The sequence below is a fragment of the Pinus tabuliformis genome, chromosome J (assembly GCF_031772625.1).
Source record: "Pinus tabuliformis cultivar Carrire ecotype Pingquan chromosome J, CPIR1, whole genome shotgun sequence".
Classification (NCBI taxonomy): domain Eukaryota; kingdom Viridiplantae; phylum Streptophyta; class Pinopsida; order Pinales; family Pinaceae; genus Pinus; species Pinus tabuliformis.
This window is the reverse complement of record NC_142295.1, coordinates 1,175,582,036-1,175,588,229: the sequence shown is the minus strand read 5'-3', so window position 1 is coordinate 1,175,588,229 and position 6,194 is coordinate 1,175,582,036. Positions and strand designations below refer to the sequence as shown.

At 37.6% G+C, this 6,194-nt stretch overlaps 1 pseudogene; it reads left to right on the top strand.

Annotated features, from left to right (window-relative positions):
• Window positions 1-477: 477 nt before the first annotated feature.
• LOC149231272 (eukaryotic translation initiation factor 4B1-like) lies at window positions 478-5,986 on the top strand (annotated as a pseudogene).
• The last annotated feature ends 208 nt before the right edge of the window (window positions 5,987-6,194 follow it).

The window sequence follows — 6,194 nt, the reverse complement described above, 5'->3', positions numbered from 1 at the left end:
CACAATCACCATAAGAGAACCATGCACAGGAAGTAATGAACAAGCACATGTTTATAAATTTGTAATTGAAATTAGCACAACAAAACTAACATTCAATAACAGATAAATTTGGTATCAGAGCAAAGGTTTATTGTCTTTATTTCCTTAGTTTTGTGCAAGTAGGGTTTTAATGGTTGCAAAATTGTGATGCTTACAAGGTTAAATTTGCAGAGAGGATAAGGGAAATTGTTGGTTGCAGCTCCTGAGGTTATGCCCGGAAGAAGGAGAGACACAAGGCCACAATATCCACCACCTAAAGTTCCAATTCTAGCTGCACTTGAAACACCTCAAGTTTTGCCTTCAACTGAGATTGAAGAGGTACAAGCAGTACTAGTTTCTGAGCCTGAATCCACAACCATTATGTCTAAAGAAAGAGAGCTTGAAGGTCCTTCTTCAGAAGAGGAATAATTCAAGAAATCTTTCTACACTTTAACTAAGATGGTTAAATTCCTCTATGAAGAGCGGAACATTAGAATGGTTGGAGAGAGTTCTAAACCTCCACATGGAGTAGGAAGCTCAGGAGACAAAAATGACGATAAGAAGGATTCCAAGGGTAATGGAGGGAATCCACCTCCATCTCCATGATCTTCATCATCTTCCTCATCATCTTCATCATCCTCAACATCTCAAACATCTTCCACTTCCACCACCAAAGCTGTCCATACTCATTCCCATACCCCAAAAGCAAAAACTCCCTTACTCAAATTGGACATTAAGTTTGAACTTGCCATGTACAATGGTGAAGTGAATGTAGAAAAGTTAGAGAATTGTATTCGACAATTGGAGGTATACTACAAAATTCAGAACCTTCAAGAAGATGACATAAATATCTAGTTGGCTTCATTGAGGCTAGAAGGAGCAGCATTAGTCTGGTGGGAAGCAAAGACTCAAGAGGAAATGTGAATTCATGGTAAGATATCCATTACTTGGGTTGAATTTGTTTATGCAATTAGAGGATAGTTTTATCCTTTAGCCTATATACAAAAAGCCATTAAGAGTTGGTAGAATTTTAGGCAGCTCAACGGCCAAATAGTCCAAGATTATACACAGGAGTTTAGAAAGAGGGCTTTGTTGTTAGGAGTAAACTTGAATTCCGAAGATACACTGTTGTAATATATTGGGGGTTTACATTCCTATTTGAAACATACTATCCTTATGTTCAATCAAAGCACTTTGGATGAGGTATGTGTGCAAGCCACGCACCTTGACGCAAGGGGAAAGAACATTAAGGAAGAGGGTAGTAAGAAGAAGCCATTCAAGGGTAAGGAGAAAGAGAAGGGAGGAAAATGGAAGGGAAAGAAGAATGAAAGTGTGAAGAAAACCATATGCCAACATTGTTCCAAAGTTGGGCATGATGAAGCCCATTGTTGGAAATTACATCCCAAACTAAGGCCCAAGAAACAAAACAATAAGGGAAAACAAAAGACGACCGCTACCACACAACATGACCTTGGTTCATATTCTAGTGATGAGACCAATATTTCAGCCATGGTCACAAAAGGGAAAGAAGTTGTTGCAAGAACTAGTTCCTCACACAGTTAAAAGAACACTCCAAATGAAGAATCAAGAATAGAGTTGTTTCATGTAAGGGTGATTTCAAACCATACAAAGTTGATGCATTATTTCATAGTGGGTCACAATCAAACTCAATTTCAGAAGACTTGGTCAAAAAGCTCAACCTTGAAACTATACCTCATCATAAGCCATATCCATTGGGTTGGATAGTTAACAATGAAAACTTACAGGTTACAAGGAAGTGTTTGTTCAAGTTCGCCATTACTGAAAAGTTCATTGATGAAGTTGAGTTAGATGTAGTTCCACTTGACATCTCAGGAATCATTTTGGGTAGTCCATATTTGTATGATAGGAAAGTAGTATTTTATCACCATGAAAACAAATACTTATTGCTCAAGAATGGGGTGGAGTACATTGTGAGAGCCCATCGCAAAAAGTTGAACATTTCTTTGGTTAATGCAGGGTAGATGAAGAGACTAGTAAATGCAAGTAAAAAATTTGTGCTTCTCATGATCAAGAAAAAGAATGATATTGATTATGAATCTTTTGAAGTTTGTGATGACAAATTGAAATCTAATTTGTTTGATGTGGTAAGCAAGCATGGCGAGATGTTTTAGGAACCAAAGGGGTTAACTCCCAAGAGGGTAATTCAGCATGAGATATAACTGCAACAGGATGTTCCACTTCCAAATATTGGCATGTATCACATGTCGATTATGGAGAGCACGGAAATCAAAAAGCAAATTCAAGAATTGCTGAACAAAAGTATGATATGCCCATCTACTTTGCCATGTGGTTTGCCCATTGTTTTGGTGCCAATGAAGGACGAGACTTGGCGCATGTGTGTGGATTTCCGTGCACTGAAAAAAATCATGGTAAAGAATCGTTATCCACTCCCAAGAATTGATGATTTGCTTGATCAGTTAAGGTATGAAAATTATTTCACTAAGTTAGATTTATAGATTTGAGGCTTACGCGATCAGCATTTTGTGTAGTGATGTCTTCTGGAGTCATCGCATTCATGTTTTATTATATCGACGTTTCGAACCAACTTCTATGGTTCATCATCAAGATCAAATGTGTGAAAAAGTCAAACAATGATGGGGCAATAAATAGAGGAAAGGTTGCTCCTTACATTACCATCCCAACCTTTCCTCTATTTATTGCCCCATCATTGTCTGACTTTTTCACACATCTGTTCCTGATAATGAACCACGGAGGTTGGTTCGAAACGTCGATACAATAAGTTAGATTTACGAAGGGGCTATCATCAAGTTAGAATAGCTGAAGAGGACATTTGGAAAATCACATTTAAAACTAAACAAGGATTATTTGAGTGGCTTGTTATGCCTTTCTATCTTACAAATTCTCCAGCTGCTTTCATGAGAGTAATGAATGATGTATTGAGACCATTTCTAGATGAATTTGTCATTGTGTACTTAGATGATATACTCATATTCAACAAATCCAGAGATGAACATGTCATGCATGTAAACAAAGTACTTGATGTCTTGAGAAAAGAACAGTTGTTTTTAAAGATGTCGAAGTGTGAATTTGGCAAGACTTCTTTAGTGTATTTGGGACACATTGTTGGAGGAGGTGAGCTGAAGATAGACCCCTCTAAAGTTGAGGTCATTTTGAATTGGCCCAAGCCCAATACAGTTATAGAGGTAAGAAGCTTTTTAGGGGCAACACAATATTGGAGAAAGTTTATTGCTAATTTTTCTTCCATTGCAGCTCCATTACATGCATTGACAAGTGTCAAGAAAGTCTTCCATTGGGGAGATGTACAACAGAAATCATTTGATGTTTTGAAGCAAAAGATCAGTTCAGAACCGATATTGGCTCTTCCAGATCTTAGGCAGCCTTTTGAGATTCAAACGGATGCTAGTGATTATGCCATGGGAGTAGTTCTTATGCAGCATGGTAAGCCCATTTCATTTCATTCTGAAATTTTTAATGGAGCTATAACTAACTATCCCACTTATGACAAAGAACTTTTCATTCCATGCATCTTCATAATCACTTTGAAAAAAGGTGGAAACTAATGCTGCTGATTCTGATCTTTGACTTGACGTGAAGACATATTCTGAACCATCATTATCTTGATCAGTGGCAAATTGTGCTATGTTTTGATGGAACTTTGGAATTTTATCAATGGAAGTTATACAATCCTTTGCAAAATGGCCCACTTTGTTACATCTTCTGTAGACAATTTGATTTAAGTCTCTACCTCTTCCTTGATACTGTCCTCTACCTCTGCTTTGAGTTGGCCCTATGCCTTGATTTTGACCTCTTCCTTGAAAGTTTCCTCTGCCTTGAAAGTTGCCTCTGTTTTGAAAGTTTCCTCTGCCTTGACTGTTTCCTCTTCCTTGATAGTTTCCTCTATTTTGGCTTCTTCCACGACCTTGTCCACTATGTGTTGTTGGATGTTGATTGAAATGTCCTCTTCCTCTAGAATTTGATGGTTTACTTATGCTGGCCTTTGTGAAGAAGACATCTTCCCCTTGTTTCTTCTTCCCAAAAATTTTGTTGTTTTGAGCTAACATCTCGCTTAGCTCATCAAACTTTAATTTATCTAACTTTCCGGTCACTTGTAGAGTTTCCAAAAAATGTGTGTAAGAAGAAGGCAATCCAACAATTAGAATTGTGGTCATGAAACTGTCATCTACTAGAGGAAATCCTACTTTTACTATTTCTTGCTTAATATTTTTAAGCTTGGAGATATACTCAAGGACATCTCCTCCTTCAATTAGTTTTTTTTGAAGCAACTTAAGTTGTAGATCAACCTTTTTAGATTCAGGTTGTGTATCAAATAGATCTTTGAAAGTACGCAAAGCAGTGCATGCATCTGAAGCGTTTTCAATATGAATATACATCTCATCATTAACTGAAGACTTTATAAGAGCTAGTGCCTTGACATTTTTAACTTCCCATTTTGCAAGTGAAGCTACATCTGTGGGTTTATTAGGCTTAATGTCTCCATCACATATGTCTTGCCATAATTCATTATATATTAGAGTGTTTTCAATGAGACGTTTCCATGTTTTGTATGATTTTACCCCTTCAAGCTTATCAGAATCAGAGAACAGATTAATTAACTTAGACATTGTAGTTTTGAAGCTTTGTACCAAAAAGAATCAAGCACAAGAAAAATATGAGCAACACGCCACACGAAACACACCACGCAAAAACGATCTATAAGGGCTTGGCCTTGACCCTCGTATAGTTGTTGGAGGAGAAAATTGACTTAGCTTTGCACTTTGCTCTAGTCAATTTCTCTTAAAATTTTTACAATGAAATCTTTCAAAATTTCATTGATTTACAATCCTTGCAATGTTTGATGCAAAATGCACTCTAACCCCCCTCAAAGTAAAAAAAAATTAAAAATACTTTGAGTTACAATGTCACACTTATCTCTCCAAATAAAAAATTACAAATAAAATCGCCTTATTACTCCAAAAATTTACTGGCCCAAACATTTACAAATAATAAATTCCCAAAATACAAAAACTCAAATATCTCTCCAATAAAAATTTACAAAATTAATAAATATACCTTATCTCTCCAGCAAAGACTTCTTCAATTCTTAGGTTCAACTTTAAATTTCCAAAAAAAAAAAACTTTAAGAAGCTGATTTTTTTTTTAATTACTCACTGTCCTCCACACTGGCTGCTGGCTTGCTCAAGCTGGCTTCTTGCTGGCTCATGCTAGCTAGCTTCTTTCTGGCTTTTGTTGGCTTCATGCTGGCTTTCTAATATATTTTGTAGACCTTGCGCATGTTATCCCAAGCGATAACCATGTCTGGTGCGGAGTTTTTGATGATGATAGAAGACAGGGGCAACAGTCTAGAGGCGGCAGTGATAGGGATATGCCTTCTAGAGCTGATGAAGCTGATAATTGGGGCAGTGGAAAGACTTTTGTTCCCAGCGCACCGCCAGATCGGAAGTCCACGGGCTTTGGATCTAGCTATAATCCGGCATCGGATTCGGACAGGTGGGGTAGCAGGAGCTCATTTAAAGAATCAAATAGAGATGACAATCGTCTTGCTGAATGACCTCGGCTCGTTTTGAATCCTTCAAGAGCTACGGGATTACCTTCTTTGAGTCTAGGTGTTGATTCCGATGCGCCAAAGACAATGAAGCCAAGTCCTTTTGGATTTGCACGATCTCGTGAAGAGGTTCTGGCTGAGAAGAATCCAGAATGGAAAAAACATGAAAATGATATCGAACAGAGAGCTGAGAGAAGGAATTCCAGTAGGCCTACTAGTGCACATTCTAGCCGTCCTGGTAGTCCCGATGCACAACCTGAAGTGGCCCCGAGGCCTCGACCAAAATTGAATCCATTTGGAGATGCAAAACCGAGGTAAGAAGTGTTGAAAGGGAAGGGATTGTTAATATCTGAAAGAAATATGTGTACAAAATGTCAATGAATTAGCTCAGTATGAGATGGTCTTAGACTGATGAATATGGATTCACATTGAAGCCACTAGAGCCCAGAATATTGATGGAAAAATATTATTTGAGATACATTACAATGAAAGAAATAATGAAGACACTGAAAAGGTGCAACATGAAGGATTTGCTTCATATCATAAGTCGGTTTGAGGAGATTGCTTGGATATAATTGAGACGCAGTGA